The 21,099-nt window shown below is 38.7% G+C and overlaps 1 pseudogene; it reads right to left on the reverse strand.

Annotated features, from left to right (window-relative positions):
* Positions 1-6,564: 6,564 nt before the first annotated feature.
* Positions 6,565-7,737, reverse strand: LOC132797884 (NAD kinase-like; annotated as a pseudogene).
* Between the last annotated feature and the right edge of the window lie 13,362 nt (positions 7,738-21,099).

Raw genomic sequence — 21,099 nt, forward strand, 5'->3', positions numbered from 1 at the left:
GTACTTGGTTTTGGGTGAATCTAATTTTGTATGAGCTGAAGTGTAATGGGTAGATATTTTGAATTTTCCCCATTATATTTTTGGAAGTGAATATTCCGTTTAATAATTTCGGGTCTAACCTGGCCTTAATGATTTCTATCAAATCAGCTTCGGTGTATTCAGGTCTTGATACAATGTGATAATGGAATCCGGGAAAAGGAATTTCAAATTTGTACGAGAGTGTATCATTTATATAGAGAGTTAGTTGATTTTTAAAAACGTCAATCGGACTTTCTACTGAGTAGATGAGATTGTGGGACGAGCTTTCGTCGCTATGAATTGTTGATGAAGACGATAGGGTGTTGACTTCATTTCTTACAGGGATTCTAGATAAGGCGTCTGCTACCACATTAGATGTACCTGGTTTATATTTTAACTCGTAGTTAAATTCTTCCAGATAGCTTTTCCAACGTTTAAGCTTTCCGTTATGATTCTTGTTGCTCAATGCGAAAGTAAGGGGCTGGTGGTCTGTGTAAATTATTACTTTTGCGGAACCGTAGAGGTATGTTCTTAAACTTTGTAAAGCCCATACGATAGCCAACATTTCCTTTTCGTTTGTTGCATAGTTCTCTTCTGTCTTTGACAGGGTGCGAGATATAAACGTAATTGGTCTATTTTCTTGCTCAAGCACTGCTCCAATTGCAAATTGGACGCATCTGTGATCAGATGGAAATCTTTCGCAAAGTTTAGACAACTTAACATAACGTCATCTGAGCTAAGTGTATTTTTGATCTTACTGAAAGCTTCGACCGCTTCGTTATCTAAGTGAATCTTTACTTTTCTGATGTTTTCGTTGACGTTCTACCGGATTCTCCCTAAGTAGCATAATCCCTTATGAGAGAAGTAGGAGTAGGGAATTCGGAAATTGCTTTTACTTTTTCTGAATTAGTTTTACGCCTTTGTCTGAAATTGTAAAGCCTAAGAAATTGACTTCTTTCTTGAAAAATTCACACTTATCCATTTGGACTTTCATGTTCGCGCTTTGCAGCGTTAAAAGACTTGTCCTAAATGGTTTGCATGTTCCTCCTCTGTTTTGCTAAAGATGATTATGTCATCTATATAAACATAACAGATCTTCCCGATATGATCTCTTAGAATGTCGTCTAGAGCTCTTTGGAAGATGGATGGTGAATTTTAAGTCCGAAGGGAAGGCGAGTGAACTCGAACTTTCCTCCATTGACTGCGAATGCTGTCTGTGAAGAACTTGTTGCTCCCTAACTGCGCGATGATTTCTCCTATCTCAGGCATTGGATATCGGTCAGAAATTGTTTCGGCGTTTAGCTTACGGTAATCAATTACAATTCTGTATTTTCTCTTTCCCGAAGCGTCTGCTTTCTTTGGTACAACCCAAACTGGGGCATTGTACGGGGATCTAGAAGGTCTGATTATACCATCGTCTAACATTTTTTAAGTTGTTTTCCGACTTCCTGCTTTAAAGACACAGGGTATGGATAATGTTTTGTATAAATTGGGACGTCTGAAGATGTTCTTATTTCTCCTATTACGTTAGTGGTGTAGGTCAGTTTTTGGTCTGGCTCAGCAAAAGTGATTTGAAAGTATGCGACAGAGTGTTTATAATTGTTTTCTGGTTCTCGGACATGTGATCCGTTCGTACTTTTATGTTGTTGACGGACTGAGTTTGTAATTGCTTTATACGAATTTGTCTGTCGCCATTTACCTTTAAGATGTCATTTCTTATATCAATAACGACGTTGAGTTGTTTCATGGTATCATTACCTAAAATGCCATGGAAAGTTTTGAGAGTAGGTAAAATGAAAAATCTTATTGGGATATCATTAAGACCGAACATGTTTAAAACGTATGGTGTGTGATAGCAATTTGTCCTCCTATGGAGTTTGCAAAAATGTTTCTTTATTTGATTTGGGATTATCTACTAATGAAGGTTGTATGTAATTCTGATTTGAACCTGTATCGATTAAAAGTTGAGTTGATTTCCGTTCCTTGTTCTACATTGAAAATATGGTAGAGAGGAACGATTTAAGCTAAAAAATTCACATCTGACAATTCTGTTATTTCAATTTCTGGATCATATTGCGGATATTCTGCTGAGTCATACAATTCTGAGTCTATAACAGCGAAGTAATTTTGTTCATCTGTGTACTGTGCATCTGGGGCTGCCTCTTCTTCAACCTGGTTATAAAAGTCGTTTTGCTCTTCGAAAATTTGTTCGATTGGTTCACCTGTATTATTATTATTATTTTTGGTGGTGGACCAGAAAGTGGGGTGGACGTTTGCCAAACAAAGTTGTTTGCTTGTGGGCGATTCATGTAGTTGATCTTGGCTGATCGAATGGAACTGTCAACTTCCATTGGTTCTGGTCTTGGTTGTTGTTTTGGAGCTAGGGGCGCGGAGGCGCTGCATAAGTTTGTCTGGGTGCATAAAATTGTTGTGGTACGTATTGTTGTTGGGGTTGATAAACGATTGGTTTTGGTGCATAATGGAATTTTTGGTCGAAATTTTTGAATTGGCTTTGATTGAATTGGCCTTGATTGTTGTTGTACGTTCTCACTGGCTGTTGTCTGGTGAACGTTTGATTCGGGAATTGCTTGGGTGGAATAGGAGGTGGCCTTATTTTGGTTGAGAATTTATTTCTATGTTCTTGATTATGGAGTAGATTACACAGATAAAGTGCATGACTAAGGTCCCTAGGCTCTTTGATAGCCAGTAAGCGTGGCAGGTCTCCATTAAGACCTCGAACGAACGTGTCAAGAGCTTTGCCTCTATAACTAGTAGTCAAAGCTCGAACGGCATCTGGAGTGTTTTCTTGGACAGCTACCTTGTTGAGAATCAGAGATAGTTGGTTATAGACCTCTTTGTAGAATTCCGTAATCAACATACGATCTTGTCTTAGCGAGAACAGCTCGTATTCCAGAGTTTTAAGATCTCGTTCATCACCATATTCTGCAGTCAGACATTTGGACATAGCCTTCCAATTTAGTGGTGTGTTATGAGCGTCTAGTACTGTTTCTGCCTCACCTATGATTCTTTCTCGTATGGCTAGAGTCATTACATAGAACTTGTGTGTATTCTCGTGACCTGTAAATAGTTCCATTACTCTGTCTACACTCTTCTTCCAGGAGGCAAATTTGGTTTGTTCCCCTGAAAAGTTTTTGATTAGTTTGGCTACTTCTGGAATCTTCTCGAACTCCTGACCCCTTGGTGGTGGAACATATGGGATATCGGTGAATTGTTCTTCAACTTCTGCTTCTATTAATTCATCCCTTCTAGCATCGATCATAGATGCTATTACTTGTTCAAGCTCCGGTGTTATAATCGGGGTACTAGCTAAAGGTTGGGAGGTTCTAGGACGACTGGGTCCTGCACTACCTAAGCAAATTCCTGCCATTGCGTCAGATAATTCGTCTTGCATGTTATTATTGTTAGATGTTTTATGAAAGATGGGAGGACAAACACTATTGTGACAGTTTAGAGTTTGTATGAAGTAATGAAATGATTTAAATGGATTAAAGATTCTTTTTATGTTTTTATTGTGCTAAACCCAGTAGCTGGGTTGCTCCTTCTATCCTGGAGGGTCCCGTAGGCATCGCAGAATTGGAGAATGTTATACTGTGATTAGCAGTGTGTTTATTGTTTTAATTTTTACGTTGTTTCACTTTTATTTTTGTTTTATGATTTGAACGCTCTTTGTTCGGTTTGTATTGTGAATAAAAATTGTAAATTGTATGGTGTAAATTATGAAATGTAAATTGTAAAGTGTAAATTATGAATTGAGAACTTATATTATTTTCATATCTTTTGTGCTTAAACTTGTATTATGTTTTTATTTTCTTTTTTTTTTCTTTAAATTGGTAGAATATGTTTTTGTTTTGTTTGTTTTAAATTTGTTCACTTTGTTTGTGTTTGTTTTCTTTTAACATTTGATCTTAATCTTCTATGCTTACGAATAAAAATCATTCCGGCGAGTCTCCCGCGCTGGCACGGTGTAGTGTTCCTTTTATCCCGCGGCGGTGCGGCGAAGCGGCGGTGCGTAGGTGACTTGGGATCCACTTGGTGCACTAAGGTTAACGCGGTACCGACTTGTCGGCGGTAGTGTTTGGGACCGGCAATTTTCCTTCTATTGATCGAACGCGGGTGAAGTTTTAACTCACTATTTTGCACTTCGCGTTGTAGCTCTTGTAGAGGTACTTTTTAAGCGATGCAAAGGATCTTTTTCGAAGGATACTAATCGCGGGTCCCTGCTCGGGCGCCAATTAACAAACTGGGTAGTTTGGTTTTAAAAAGCAAGTGTTTTTAATTGAAGGTTTGATTAGAACTAACTCTTAAATAATCTACATTATGTTAAGAAACCGCTGCTGCTGCTGCCGCTGCCGCTGCTGTTGTCGCTGCTGCCGCCGCTGTTGCCGTTGTCGCTTCCGTTGTCGTTGCCGTTGTCGCTGCCGTTGTCGCTGTAGCCGCTGGTGTCGGGTGTCCCTTGGAGTTGCGCGTGGTGCGCGCAATGCACCTTGGTTGAGGTGCTGATCCAGCGATCCCACGGATGGCCGGAAAAGTCTAGGCATTGCACTTGAGTTGCGCAAGTGTTGCTGGACTAAAAGTGCCGACGCAGCGCACGTGTCGTCGGGCATGAGAAAGGTTCATGGCAACCGACTTTGTGGAATGTCTGGCCTTAACTTACATACATATACACATACTTTGTGCACTCCCTCTTGTCCGCAAGCGCACCGGCTTGCAGCATCACTTGCTCTCTCTCCGAATACATACATACGTGCACTTCGCCTGCTCAAACGTTTGGCAGCGCAGTGCAGACATACATACTTACATCCGTACATACTGATTTGCATGCTGTAACAGCGTGCACAAGTACTTCTGTGAGTGAAGTAATAGATTGGCAGGGCAGCGGTAGTCGCACTCGACATACCCTACCCTTTTCATTTTTCCAAGTGATATATTCTGTGTGTGTACTATAAGAGCAACTCTTAGCTCAATTGTCTGTTTCAAGTAAAAAAGTAACTAAAATTTATATTTTGTCATAACTAAAAACTTGAATAATTTTTAATGAAAGGGAATACGGTTCCAATTCCGTAACCCGTTGAGTATCCGTTTGTTATTAAATATGGGCCTCGTGGTCATCCTGGCAACAGGAACGACCATAAGGAAGCCGTCGAGAAATATCGGAAGAGTTTTCTTTTCTGTTTTATAGCCCTACTACCATGGAAGTCTTTCACAGAGAGATATGGTAGATGCGCTAGAAGAGCATGACTGTTGTGCCGATATTTTCTCCTCGGACCTTGAAAATTTATGGTGGGGACACGCAAACTTCTCAACAGGCCGTACCAATATCCGGAATGTGAAGAGTAGATAGAATAATGTAGGTAAGGGAAGTCGGCAATTAGATCCGTAACTTCGGGATAAGGATTGGCTCTGAAGATTGAGATAGTCGGGCTTGATTGGGAAACAATAACATAGTTTATGTGCTCAATCTGGGTAAGTAGAGTTTCTATCATTTATGGTAATTTCTTGTTCCCCGGATAGTTTAGTTACGTAGCCAATTGTACAACTTTCTTGCTAAAGTTTTAAGAATACTAGTTGGGCAACCAGTTACTTATTTTAAATTATAACTATTATCCATTAACAATCAATTCAGAACTGGCACGGACTTGGGGAGGATAAATGGGTCTGCAGAAGGGAATAATGGTTCATTTTTCAGCAATGGCAATGGTTCATTTTAGACAGATCAAGTCGACTCATAGGCCATACTAAAATGTGGCCTCCTCGTGGTGTCCTCCGGGTGCTCGACCGATGTGGTTTCGGGAGCAGCGAATATGAGCGGCGAAAGGGGTCATTGGGTTACCGCCCTCCGGGAGTATCGTGGTGGCTGTGGTTTACCATCCAAATGCGGAGAGAGTGGAGTGCTCGACGTGGAGTTGCGTAATACATCCGGTTGCCGTGATACCATAGATCGGAGATGGTTTTATATGGGCCTCGCTCCCCACACAGGAGGTTGAGCTGATCCAAACAGTTGGCTTATCAATGTGAACCTGTGAACTGCTTCACGGGGGCGTTGATCAACGCTTAAATTGTATCCCTGAGCTCGGGCTTCGGGAGATTAAGCCAACGTGGCAGGTGCTTACGTTAAACACTCGAGTATATATGTCCCTATCTACTATCTAGCGAAACCACAGCCAAGGGAACGGGCTTGGAATAATTAGCGGGGAAAAAGACCCTTTTGAGCTTGACTCTAATCTGGCAGTGTAAGGAGACATAATAGGTGCAAAATAAGTAGGAGATATTAAATTTCGGTTTAGTATCGACAATGAAATACCACTAGTCTTATTGTTTCCTTACTTATGTTAGTTTATTAAATGGAACGTGTATCATTTCCTAGCTATTATACGGATATATTTATTATATTTTATGGTATTGGGTTTTGATGCAAGCTTCTTGATCAAAGTATCACGAGTTTGTTATATAATCGTAAACAAATTCATTAATGAGAGAGTGCATTTATGTATTCTTAAATTTAAAATTTGGTATAACTCCAATTACTCAGGTATGATCCAATTCAAGGACATTGCCAGGTAGGGAGTTTGACTGGGGCGGTACATATCTCAAATAATAACGGAGGTGTCCCAAGGCCAGCTCACTGCGGACAGAAACCACACATAGAGCAAAAGGGCAAATGCTGACTTGATCTCGGTGTTCAGTACACACAGGGACAGCAAAGAAAAGTTACCATAGGCATAACTGGCTTGTGGCGGCCAAGCGTTCATAGCGACGTCGCTTTTGATCCTTCGATGTCGGCTCTTCCTATCATTGTGAAGCAAAATTCACCAAGCGTTGGATTGTTCACCAATGCAAGGGAACGTGAGCTGGGTTTAGACCGTCATGAGACAGGTTAGTTTTACCCTACTAATGACAAAACGTTGTTGCGCCAGTATTCCTGCGTAGTACAAGAGAAACCGCAGGTACGGACCAATGGCACAATACTTTTCGAGGGAACAGTGATATGACGCTACGTTCGTTGGATTATGCCTGAACACCTCTAAGGTCGTATCCGTGCTGGACTGCAATGATAAATAAGAGGCAATTTGCATTGTATGGCTTCTAAACCATTAAAAGTTTATTATTCATTTAATAGATGACGATGGATGTTCACATTTTCAAATGTTATATTTTACTATAACATATTTACAAACTAACTGCAACAATTGCACAGTTTATCTAAAACTAAGACTTATACACTGGCTCATCAAGGCATTTTTGACGCTTTCGTACATTCCAATGAAGTCCATCGGCCAGCAATGCGAACCAGTCGGAAATTTGATCTTGTGCGCAAATACTTGGCATTGGATAAATAGAGGTGGTGACTTGCAGACTGTCACCATGAAAGAGCTCTTGACGATTGCGGCCATCAAAACTGACCCAGGAAGTATTGCGACTCTCGGGCGAAACTGAAATCTTCAACTCCACACCAGCAGGTACCACAATGGGTCGGGAGCTCAGCGAATGTGGGCAGATTGGCGTTACCATTATCGCAGGCACAGAGGGATGAATCATTGAAGCTCCAGTGGCCACTGCATAAGCTGTACTGCCCGTGGGTGTCGAAACAATGAGACCATCACCCTGAACCGATGTAATGTACTTACCATCCAGAAACAGATCGATATTGCTTAATTACGGGGATGGTCCACGATCGATAACAACTTCATTTAGCGGCATTCAAATTATCATCCGGATCTGCATCCACATGTTTGGATTGATGTCGTTTGTCACTGTCGATGCCAGATGATGGCAGGTGTGACCACTCAAAACAGCTGACAGTGTGGTCGCGATCGATTGATATCGATAGTGACAAAGTTAGTATACTGTGCGTGTGACCTTGTCACACGCGCAGTCACACTGATCTAGTTTATCCTCATGCTGGTCACCCTGCCCTCTTTTAGTGCTTTTCCCTATTATCATATGTTTCTATTCTCGGCACAACAAGTGCATTTTCCAAGTGCAATAAAATAATTGTAAAGTTCGAATTTCTAAAGTGTTGATTTATTTATCTGAAGACGCCCCTACACATTTTGGTCCTTCGAGCCGGATATAGGATTGAATTCGCTCGACCCCAGCAATAGCATTGGTTTTCAAGATAAGTAACACTCTTTTTTTCCTCCATACATTTTGTGCAAGTGTCGTGTTCGCGCCATATTCTTTTTCCTTGTACATTATATATATTTGACACAGCATATATATAAGTACATAAGCGTTCTACCGGCTTTCTTTCCGCTTTCGGCTTTCTTTCCGCTATATATCCTTATATGTAAATGTATGTGTAAGTATCTATACAGTTTAAAAGAGTTCGCTTATATTTTCCGATTTGGCCGCTGTTGTATGTACTTTGTTACATTTCTGTCGTTTCGCATTTGTCTGCTTTTAGACACACTCCAGTGTATGCAACCTCTTCGTGTTATTTTACTCTAAATAACAAGGAAGTTGCACTCTATTAAGAACAAACGCGCGTAGATCCACTACACCCCAAATATATATATATATATATACATATACCACTTTAGTCGCCTTTTACGACAAGCAGTGGTTGACTGAGGTGGTATTCTCATAATTGAATTTACGTTATATTGTTGAACATTTTGTATGGACAAGAAAAATTGTATACGAGAAAAGAAACGGCAACCAAGGCGACAGTGAGACACTATCGGAGGCGTCAGGAGCAGCAACGAAAATCAGCAGTAGCCTCCAGTGACAATCGCACTGTCAACACAACATCCAATCAGGGATGCGACGACGAGTGGTGCGGGCTCGGCAACACATAGCAGCGAGTCGTAGCAACGAGTCTGCGAAACGCGCAGCCTCAGCAGCGCATGGTGCACTTCCACGATGATAATGAGAAGTGACAACGATCAGCTCTATGCTGATCCGTTCTCTCTCAAAAGGGTTTATCAGACGCTTGTGTTCCTTCTGGAACCGTTTTAGCAACGCATGGCGTCGCTTCTACAGCCTCTTGCTGTCCTCGGCGTCACTAAACTGGTGACTCAAGTGCAAATATCTAGGCGTATGGTGGCAACTCCCTTTGCAAAGTTGTTGCCACGCCTTTTGGCGCGGGGCCTCTGCAGTTGCAGATCAGTTGATGTGTGCTGTACTTTGGTCGTTGCCACGTGATTGCACACACAATATCCTACACCAGGAAAAACGTACTAATTAGAATCATGAAATGTGGTTTTCTCGCTACGTACCTTGTAAAACCAACAAGAGGGCCAAAGAAAATAAAACAATGCACTTTGAAAAGTGCGCACTCCCGAACAACACCAATAAAATATATATATAATATTGTGACGGATGCCGTCAGATATATTTTTAATATTTTGCTGCGGCACACTATCTTTGTAGCTTTCGAATTGAAAAGAGATGGTCTAGCCTAGATTAAGCGGGAATATCGATATTGCTTGATTAATCTAAGTTAGATATCGATATTATTTAATACGATACTTATGTGAATGGCAGAAGTGATCCTGCCAACTCACTGCAAATATTCGATAGATAATTAATTAATTAATATACTAACATCTGTTGGCGAGTGCATCAATCATCGAATGCAGATGTTATCGCGAGCAGCTGTTAGCTTGCACAACAGTCGCGTCGCAAATATCGATACCGCCATACAATTCAAATTCAAACTGCAATTAACGGACATTGCTCACCCTACACCACAAGTTCAATGGGAGTCTTTACGACGAAGATTGAATTTGAAAAAGGGTGAACAAGAAACTACCAAAGGTCTATAGCATGGAATGTGCCTAATTCTTTCCCTGTTAGATCTTCCAATAAGTATAAAAATTGCCAATTTTCTTTTTAATGCGAGCGTTGATTCCAACAGGAGCTAACTCGACTGCTGCGATTTCTGTCACTTCTTCGAAGGATCTAGAAAGTGCATCAGCTACTACATTTTCACTTCCTTTTCTGTGTTCAATATCAAAGAAAAGCCACTCAAGTCTGATTGGTTCATTAACCAACGTAGGCTTGCGTGATCAGTAACGACTTTAAAAGACTGTCCTTCGAAATACATTCTAAATTTTTTATTGCAAGAACAACCGCTAAGCATTCAAGCTCAGTCACTATATAGTTTCGTTGGGCTTTATTTAGCTTTTGGACATATAAGCGATGGGTCTCTCGCTTCCTGATTCATCCACTTGAGCTAATACAGCGCCTACTCCATAAGACGAAGCGTCGCATTGTACAACGAATGGCTTTGAATACTTCGGATGAATTAGAAATGGAGCAGTACACAGCTTGCGTTTGATTTCATCAAAGACCACTTGAGCTACGTCATTCCATTCATACGATTTTCCTTTTAATAATTCAGTTAGGGGAAATATGACTGTCGAATACTGGGAAATGAATCGCTGATACCATCCAGTCATACCTAAAATCTTCATAGTTGATTCCGTGTTTTTGGAGCTGGGAACTCATCAACTGCTTGTATTTTGTTAGGGTTTATTTGAGAGTACCTTCTCCTACAATATATCCAATATATCCTACAATATATATATCCGTCCCGCTTTATGCAATTGTGTAGCAACTGTAGACAAATGCTCCAAGTGCTCATCAAAACTTGCTGACATGACTAGCAAATCATCAAGATATACAAATATATGCCATTTTAACTGTGTGAGGTAGTTGTCTAAATTAAAGTTGCAAAAAATAAACATCTGATTGTCACAAATCAAAGCATCAGCTGATGCGCCAAAGCCTTAATTAAGTTGGCAACTCCACTTAGCATAGCTCAACTGTTGAGTCTATCGAACGGGGAGTAAGTATTGCATTGATCCACACAGAGATGCTTTGAGCACTCACTAAGGGCAGCCATCTTCACTTTTGCAACTTTTTCACTGAGAATATACATTTACATCAGACAAAAAAATTTGCAAAGAAAAATTGCAAAAATAAATATAAAAATTACTGCAACCAAGCCAACAATTTTGGCATCCAAGATTTTCTTTTGTCGCCAACTTGGATTGGCCGGCGCTATTAGAGAATTTAGAATTGCTAAATTTTCTCTTTGCTACTGATTGGTAAGTAGCGTCAAACTGATTAGACCTTGCGGTAAAAATGTTATTTTATGCAGCTTATTGGCCAAACCGCTGGCAATTGCACCCACTAGACCCTCCATAGAGTGGAATAGGTGTTGCACATTGCGGTCCTCGCCTTCCCCCACCTGTTGAACAGGTGCCACATGCGAAGCGCAGGCGGATCTTCACCCTAACCTGCAAGCCTAAGGGAGTATTGGTGAAGGCAGCGAACCTCGCTGCGAACAGCCAGCTAGAGCGAGAGTAAGACAATAATCTTGCGGCAGCGAATCTTCGCTGCAGATTATCAACGGTATTCGATAGCGGCTCAGCAAAGGCGATAATAGAGACGTTCAAAGGAGCGTAGATCTTCCGGCGAGAGATCTACGGCTCCACAAAATCACGCCAGTACCATCTGCATTGGATTGTTTTCGTTCGTGAAATGCACTAAGAGTGCCAACATGGTTTGAATACTTGAAAAATTAAATTGATTTTGTAAATAGTACTTGTCAGATCAACTAACTCATTTTTCGACTTTCATACAGCCAACATGGGGGTACATAGGGATTCGATAGCCTGATAACCATAACCCTTTATTATCTTTAACAGCTATCTTCAACATTCATATATGCTACGACGGATTCATCAGTTATCAGGCCTGCTAACATCGATGGAAAGTGCGTAAGTACGGCCTAGCCGTGTCTGTATACATAGTTGATTAGGGTTGTGATTGTGAGGTTCTCAATTCCGTGTGTTCCGTGTTGGTTCTCTCTTTCGTATTATTAAGTCATGAAGACAACCGTTTAAGTAAAACAAATTAACGTAACGATAAATAAAAGCTCAATAAATCAAGCACTATTGTTAACTAGAGATAATTTTTATATACAAAATGAAGTATGTTTATTAAATTACTGTATATCATGGAGAAGAAAACAATGATGTGTTAAATTTTGGATTCTAATTGGGCACTGAATATGCGAGTGTTTAAGATAATGCGAAATGAGTACTGTCCCTCTCCCCTAGTATTACACTCTGTCTACACTTTAATTTATGATGACTAACTACCCAGTCGAAGCCAAGGACCCACCCCAGCCCTGAACTGAGCCGGCAAGTTAGCTAGACAGAGTAGGCTTAGACGAGTAGAACCTCGTGGTGTTCGTCACATAATTAAATGGCGCCCAACTCGTGAGGCCTATGGAAAATGTGCCCCAAAATAAAAATTTCTTCATCACACTATTCATTCTTTTTATTGAAAACATAGATGTATGAATTTTCTGCCTTCTGTATTGGCTGTTTACTGATGAGAAAGTCGGAAGCAGACCAGGCGAAAAGAACATACATAGCGGATTCATTAATTGATAGTGTTATCAATGAATTAAACCTGCTAAATACAATTTTCTGGCCAATAATGTGATTAAGGAAATTTTTGTAGAATTGGATGAATTTCGATTCGCTACCGAATCATTGTTAGGCCCAGTACACAATATTGTATTGTGGTATTGAAATCGAGAATTGTTCAGTATTGGTTAATATCGATCTGTTCCTCTTTCAATCACAAACACTCATCAAATACGTTACTAATCAAAGTAGATTTCACATTATCTTAAAATCGCATTGAAGGGTAAGTCCCAAACTTAAAACTTAAAACTTAAAACTTGAACACTATATTATCGCATATCGTAAACATATTTTTGTCAATTACCTTGTCAATATCGAATACCGTACTAGTTCACATTCATACTTAAATTCATTATGCCGGTTACTCGCAGCCACGAAAACCTCGCATCAGCTAGTTCATTAATTCTTTGCAAAATTTGCAATGATTTAAAATCGTCTGAATTTGAATTAGTAAAATCCCCTTGTAGTCATAACTTTCACTCCGAATGTATATCCAATTGGCTCAATAGTAGCGAAACTTGACCAACTTGTAAAAGCCGTGCAGGATAGGAGATATTTTTGGCTCAGAACAATCTGAAGGGCTAAGCATGCTTCATACAGTTGCAGCACCCCAGTTTCACGCGATGCCTCGGGAGCCTCTGGCACTAAACCGCGAGAGCGACCCAAAACAAGAGCTAATCAGAGAGAGAATCTCGTGAGAAATGCTGCACGAGCAAGTCACCTACCCCGAGCATCAATAGGAAGTATAACCGCACCCGTTCCAGCTGTGTCTGAACAACGAGTTCAAGGACTTATCACTTCTTCACTCGATAACTTTCGAGCGGAACTAGTCGCTACTATCGCTGATCAGGTTGAATTTGCCTTCAGAAACATAAATATTGACGCCCAACCGCCAATAGTTCGTTCCGAGGAACCGCAATTGGAATGGGATAACGAAATTCCAGATCAGAATATCGAAGGATCGGGGCAATCAGGAAATATATCTGGTAGTCTCGATCGGCCTGACCGAATTTCCAGTACCATTGTTAATTGGCATCTTAAGTTCAGTGGTACACCAACCGATATACCAATCGATGACTTTATATAAGTTAATTTCCAACAAGTTAATAGAAAGAACTTCTTTATTGAAAATGCAAATTTGAACTGAAGTTTACAATTTGAAAGAGCTTAAGAATAACCTAATCTGGCTGTGGGATAGCGGCAGCGGAGCTGGCGTAGTTAGCGGCGACGTCGGCGTAGGCGGATGCATTGTTGCTGACGGCGACGATTTTGTGAAGTCAGCGATTGATATTGTTTATTTAGGACTGGATCGGCGGATGTTTAATTTATTGACCTCGAGTGGTCGACAGTTGTGCAACAATTTGGTTACAAAGTTGCACAATTGTTTATGTCAGTGAACTTCTGACAATGTTGCTGTTAACTTGCATTGTTGCTGACGGCGACGATTTTGTGAAGTCAGCGATTGATATTGTTTATTTAGGACTGGATCGGCGGATGTTTAATTTATTGACCTCGAGTGGTCGACAGTTGTGCAACAATTTGGTTACAAAGTTGCACAATTGTTTATGTCAGTGAACTTCTGACAATGTTGCTGTTAACTCCTCCTCCTTAAAATCCTACTTGTCCTCAAGTAGGCACTAGAAATATGGAACGTTGTTAAATTCTAGTGGAGTTGGTTTATTATGGTTGGTTTTGATGTTGGTCAATTTAATCTCATTATTGGGGACTTGAACGATTTCTTTGATGATTGTGTTTTCCTTGGGCTTCGTGCAACATTTTGTGATAACAATTGAGATTGTTAATGTACCCAGCAGGCAGAATATGGCAATACTGTTGCTTGTGGAATGAGTTTTGACGTAATTTAGATGCTTCGTATTTTTTATATTTACGGCTTGGAGGGATTCAAGTGAAAGGATTTGCAACCTTTCCACTTCTGTTGGAGTCATTTGAATGCGTGGTACTCCAGGTTTCATGATCGTTTTTTCCAGTTATTAAATTCTTTGTTGTTTATAGCAATTGATTCGTTCCAGAAATGTATTAAATATGTTCCTTTAATTTGATGAATCTTATTGTCCTGGGTTATGTTTCCGTTGAAGTTGTTTAGCAAGATGAGACTGTTGTCGATTTCTTCTATGGCCTTCAAATGGTCCGCGTTGGTGTATCCACACAGCGATTCCTTTCCCTGCACTAATTTATTAATACAATTCGATTTTTCGAGATTAACAACCTTTGACTTATCGCAAATTTTTAGTTCTTTAATCACTTTACAATTTATTGGTATTTTTAATATTTCATTATTTGATAGGAATACTTCATTTGCTTCTATGCTTACAATTAAATTATCTTTAATTACGGGTTTTATTATTAGATTCTGGTAGTTTGTTGAATCTAATTCGGGAATTTTAACAATATAGACAATAGTGGACTTATTATGTAATACAGAGATATCGGTGAGTTCTAACATTTCCTCAACCGTTAAAGAAGACAAGTTATTTTTTGAAAAATCCTATGAACTTCTAGTAGTTCATTTTCGTTTAAAAGAAGTGAATTTATTACGTTGAGCTTAGCCCATTGAATTGCATACTTGATATTAATTATCTCCTCCTTAATCAATCTAACTTGATTTTGGAGGCTTGTGGCTATGTCGTTACTAAACCCATTGTCATCTCTAATCGAATTCTTTAGCATATTGGATACCGAAGTCAAATTATTAACCCTATCTTGTAATTGTTTGTTTATTATAACCTGGTCGTTACTATTTGAAATGAGATTATTTAAGTTATTATGAATTAAAATTAGATCATCATGATCTGGACTACCTGCTACGTATTTCCATGCTGAACCTAACCAGTCTATAGACCTTGTCTTCCTAACCTTAAGGGATAATGTGCTTAGCGCTGTCAAAGCTTGGACTATTTCATGTGTTAAGGTATGATATAAATAACTTTTTTAAGTCGTTTAAAGTATGGTCTTGGATGGTTAGAAGCTCTGATTTCATATGCTCTAGATCGATTACATGAATTAACCTTACAGAAGACGTTTGCAATTTTCCGATTCCCTTATGGATAGAAATCGTGTGCGCCCCAGTGTAATTGGTTATCTCCATATAGGGCGTTACCATGGGCAAGAATAAGAGCAGGGCAAGAATCCTGAAATATGAATTAGACAAGAATTAAACAATGATTGGTTGGGGTATGGGCCGATTCGTCACAATCGGATACATACCCATGATCGGACAATTTGATTAAGTTAGTGGTATTAATTTAAATAACAGGACAAGACAAGACATTATTATTAAAAAAATTCGTATTCCTAACCACTCCTGATATTGCTTTTATGCACTATTCTTCCTGCTTCTGTAACAATGGTTGTATTTCTGTTTTCCTTTACTATTTCCTGTTTAAATCGGGGTGTAAGTTTCGATCCTAGTCTGGTGTTCAGCTTAACAAATATGGTCTGACCTGGGGTGTAGGTTATAATTTCTTTGCGGTTTTGTTATAGGTTTTAAGTCATTGAGTTGTTTTGTCGTAATTTGTCAATGTTATTTTGTCTACTTTTGTCATATTGTTCTGGGTCCGTTGTCACATTTCTTCCGAAAAATACTTCAAGCGGTCGCTTCTTTGTAACAGAATGAACAGTATAATTATACTCATAAACTGCTCTGTCTAAGAGTTCTTCGAAAGTTCTGTGTACTTGCTTTGTTTTAAACATCTCATTATTTCCGCGAGGGTAGAGTGAAAACGTTCAATTTGCCCATTAACTGTACTTTTATAAGGTGGAGCTTTAAAGATTTGAATTCCCAACTCATCTTTCATCATAAATGTAATCGAGGCTGAATTAAAGGACTTTTCGTTATCTATTACAACACATTTAGGAACACCGTAGTAGAAGAGAAGATCATGCAGCGGTTTTTACGTCCTCTAACGATTTTGATTTAATTATTCTTGCTTGCGCAAGTTTAGAGAATTTGTCTATTGCTGTTAATACCAGTTTCTTTTCTGTCGAAAATATGTCAATGTGTATTGTGTGTCCTGGGAATTCTGGAATTGGGGTTTTGGTTAATTCTGGGTTTGGAGGATGCCTATCGTATTTTCCTTCTTTGCATATTAGACATTGCTTTACTAGGGTTTCTATTTTTGTTTTCATTTTGGGGAAATAATACTTTTCTGCTATTTGCAACTTATTTTCTTGGGCATTCCTATGAGCTCTATTGTGCGTTTGTAGTATTATTTCTTCTTGTTGCTCTTCTACCGTTATATCTTGTACTTTTGATTGGGTAAATCTGACTTTAAAAGATCTAAAATGGTCTGGGTATAGTCGTTGAATTTGTCCCATAATGTCTTCGGTCGTTTGTATTCCGTTTATTACTGATGGGTTTAGGTATTTAGTTAATAGTTTCAAAGGTCTTCGTCAGAGAAAGTTGGTTGCGAAATGGTATGTCTATGGAATGTAGGGAATGGGATGGTGAATTTGTAATCTGGTGGTTCGTCTTTAAAGATAAAAATTTGGTTTTAAATGCATTAATCGGTACTTCCATACTATAAATCAAATTGTGTGACGAACTTTGGGCACTATGTTGGGTTCCTGTTATCGAGTTAACTTCATTCTGCTTAGGTGGTCTGGAAGAGCGTCGGCTACTACATTTTCTTTTCCTGGTTTGTAAAGTAGCTCTTTGTTGTATTCATCTAAGTACGATTTCCATCGTCTTATTGCTATTCCACCTTTCCAGTTGCAATCATGTGTAAGGGGTTCATGGTCTGTGTAAATTTTTACTTTAGAACCACCATAAAGATAACCTCTAAAAGATTTTACGGCCCAAGATATGGCTAACATTTCTTTTTGCGGTTTCGTAACCTTCTTCGGTTTTGGAAAGGGTTCTGGATATGAATGCTATTGGTCTATCTGCTTGGGAAAGTACTGCTCCTAATGCGTAATCTGAAGCGTCTGTAGTTAAAGTGAATTCCTTAGTAAAGTCCGGATATTGTAATATTACTTCATCGGAGATTAGGGCATTTTAAGTTGTTCGAAGGCTTTCTTGGCTTCGTCATCTAATGTATAGGCTTCCTAGATGATGCTCCACTTGATATTCGACCATCTTCACCTCTGAGTAATGCTGTAAGTGGTTTGGCTATTGAGGCATATCCCATTATAAATCTTCTATAGTATCCTGACAATCCGAGAAATGATCTGAGTTCTTTAAGTGTTTTTGGGAGAGGGTAGTTAGCTATGGCTTCTATTTTTGCTGGATTTGTTTCTATTCCCTTGTCTGATATTACGAATCCCAGAAATTCGACCTTTGTTTTGAAAAACTCACACTTGTCTAGTTGGCATTTTATGTTTGCTGCGCTTAATGTTTCAAAAATAATGTCGAGATTTTTAAAGTGGAATTCTTCGTCTTTGCTGAAAACTATAATATCATCAATGTAAATGTAACAAATTTTGCCTATGTGGTCTCTAAGGATATCGTCAAGGGCGCGTTGAAATATAGAAGGGGCGTTTTTAATCCAAAAGGAAGTCTTGTGAATTCGTACTTGCCATTATTCACAGAAAATGCAGTTTTCTCTATATCTTTCTCCTTTAAGAGGATCTGATGAAATCCACTCTTTAGATCTAATACGGAAAATAGTTTATTGTTACCTAGTTGTGCTAGTACTCCATTAATGTCTGGTATAGGGTATCTGTATGCTATTGTGACACTATTTAGTTTTCTGTAATCAATAACCATTCTATATTTCTTAATATTTGATGCATCTAATTTCTTTGGGACAATCCACACGGGTGAATTGTACGGTGATCTAGAAGGGCGTATAATATTATTGTCCAAAAGTTCTTTGATTTGTTTGTTGACTTCATCTTTTTAAAGACATTGGGTATTGATAAAATTTTGAATATACTGGTGTGTCTGTATTTGTGCGTATTTCTGCTTTTACGTTAGTGGTGTAGGTAAGTTTTTCCTTAATTTCCGCGAAGAGCTTTGGATATTTCTTTAAGAGCTGGCTTAGCTGAAGTTTCTGCTGATGAGTCAAGTGGTCTGTTCTAGGAATGATTACGTTTATTGATTCGAATTTCTTTTGCTTGATGGGGATGATTGTTCCATTTCTTAAGAATAGTTTTCCTTTCCTAAATTAAGAATGGCACCAAGTTCTTTTAAACTGTCATTTCCCAATATTGCATCGAATGTTTTGAGGGTCGGTAACAGATAAAACTTTACTATTGCTTCTGGATCATTGAACAGATTTGCCATTTTATGGTGAGTAATTGGTATGTTTCCACCTATAGAGACAGCGTGAAATTTATCTATATTTGGTATTGGATTTGGAACAAATTTGGTTTGAATATAATTTTGTTAGAGCCGGTGTCAATTAGTATCTTTAGTACCTCTCCGCTCCTCACTTTGCATTCAAAATAGGGTAGTGAGGAGTCTGTTACTCTAAAAATGAAGTTGAGTGTAATCATACTGCTGTTCATCATCGTTATTTAACTCAACATAGTCTGCAAGTGTGTCGTCGTAGTTTGCTTGTTCTTCGTGTTCGTTTATGATCTGTTCGTAATCGTTCATTGACGGTATTGATTCGGTGTCTGTGGTTGGTTGGTCGGTTTCTGCCTGAAGATTGAAATTTCGTTGTCGCTTATTTACTTCTGTAAGTGGCATTGGTGGTCTCTTTCCTAACTCAAATTGGGGTCTATTCATGTAATTAATTTGTCTGGTCTGAATGCTTTTATCAATATCCATTGGTTCAGGTTTTGGTTGAGGTTTAACTGCAATCGGTCGTGGTGGTTGATATTGTGGGTTGAAAGTCTGTCCGAATGGATTGGTTGGATTAGGAAAGAATGGTCTATTTTGAAACTGTCCAAATTATTTGTTCTGGGGATCATAGGAGAGATCTGCATATTATTTCTTGGAGGGTGTTGTGGTCTAGGTTGGAAAACTAGATTGCTTGGGATGGGAGTTTGACGCGGTGTTGGTGCTAACCTCTGAGGTAAATTCCTAAAGACGTTTTGTTGTCCAGTTGCATGATTGGAACGGAATGCCTGATTTTCTAGCTTCAAACATAAGTGCAAAGCAGAAGGCAAATCGGTTGGTTCTTTTATGCCAAGAAGACGTGATAGATCACCACGAAGGCCTCTAACAAAGGTGTCCAAAGCTTTATCTCTGTACATCTTGGTCATGAGCTGTTCTGCTTCATTGCCTAACTTCATGCAATTTATCTTGTTAAGGATTAGGGACAGATGTTTATAAACTGCCTGGTGGAATTCTTCCACTGTCTGGTTTGGTGCTTGTGTTATTGTGGTCATCTGGTATTCTAAAGTACTAATGTCGCGTTTGTCTGCGTAATGTAATGTGAGACATTTCGAAATAGCTTCCCAATTTAGAGGAACAGTGTACGATTCCAATGCTATGTCTGCGTTGCCTATTATTTTATTTCGAATAGTTTGTAAAATTCGAAATATTTTGGTGTACCAATTGTATTTGAATACGCTTCTAGTATTCTATCTACGCTTTTCTTCCATGATCGAATTCAGCTGGATTGCCTGAGAATTCTCGCAAGGTCTTAACAATGTCTGGTACTCTGTCTAATTCTGCCAAATTTCCTGGTATTGTGGCCTGATTACATGGGGCTCTGCGTTAACAAAGTCAAAGGTGTTATTATCATTTGATTGCTGTATTAGTGTTGGTACCGTTTCACCTATCACTTGTCTAATAAGAGCAGTTACTTGATCTATTGTATTTAAAGAAGATTGTTGATTATTGGAAGGCGCAGGTTGTTGTGCGCTAGTGCTGGGTAACACAAGTACGGGGGTGCAACTAAGTTACGTGGATTCGACATTTTAGCAAAAGTTCAATTATGGTTGAGAGAGAATTTTAGAACTCTTAATTAACTAATGTGTTTATGTGTAATATGTAATCGTGTTGATGTGTATTGACTTATATCGAATTAATGTGTTTATGTGTAATATGTAATTGTGTTGATGTGTATTGGCTTATATTGAATAATTTGCTTTGAAAATTGTGAATTATCAATATTGATTTTATTCTTAAATTTTAAAGTTGTGAATGATCAATTTTGATTTTGTAAATTTTAATTTTATTTGTTTGTGTTTTTATGAAAACCAGTAGCCGGTTATTTTAAAGTTGTGAATGATTAATTTTGATTTTGTAAATTTTAATTTTGATTGTGTTTTTCTTTTGTGTGAAAACCAGTAGCTGGTTTTGCCCTTCTATTCTGGAGGGTCCTTGTAGGATTCACAGAATTGGGTTTTGTTATACTACTTGTTGCGCAAAGAACTTTATTTTATTCGCAATAGCAGTCACTTATTTGTTATCGTTTTACGGTTTGTAATAATTCAGTTGATTTTCCGAAATTGTTTCTTGATCATTTACACTTTCACCAAAACTTAATTTTAATTCAATTAATTTGTAATTTTGATTCACTTGTTTTGTTTCACTTAAATTTTAATTTATCTTTGTATTTTGTTTCACTTAAATTTTAATTTATCTTTGTATTTTCTTTTCGTTTTAGGTATGTTTCTTTCACTTATTCACTAGCTTACATTTTAGTTTAGGTTGATACGGTTGCTCCTCCTGGTGTCCCGGAGTTCTCCTGTTCGGCTT

Source organism: Drosophila nasuta, unplaced genomic scaffold, assembly GCF_023558535.2.
Source record: "Drosophila nasuta strain 15112-1781.00 unplaced genomic scaffold, ASM2355853v1 ctg29_pilon, whole genome shotgun sequence".
NCBI classification, from domain to species: domain Eukaryota; kingdom Metazoa; phylum Arthropoda; class Insecta; order Diptera; family Drosophilidae; genus Drosophila; species Drosophila nasuta.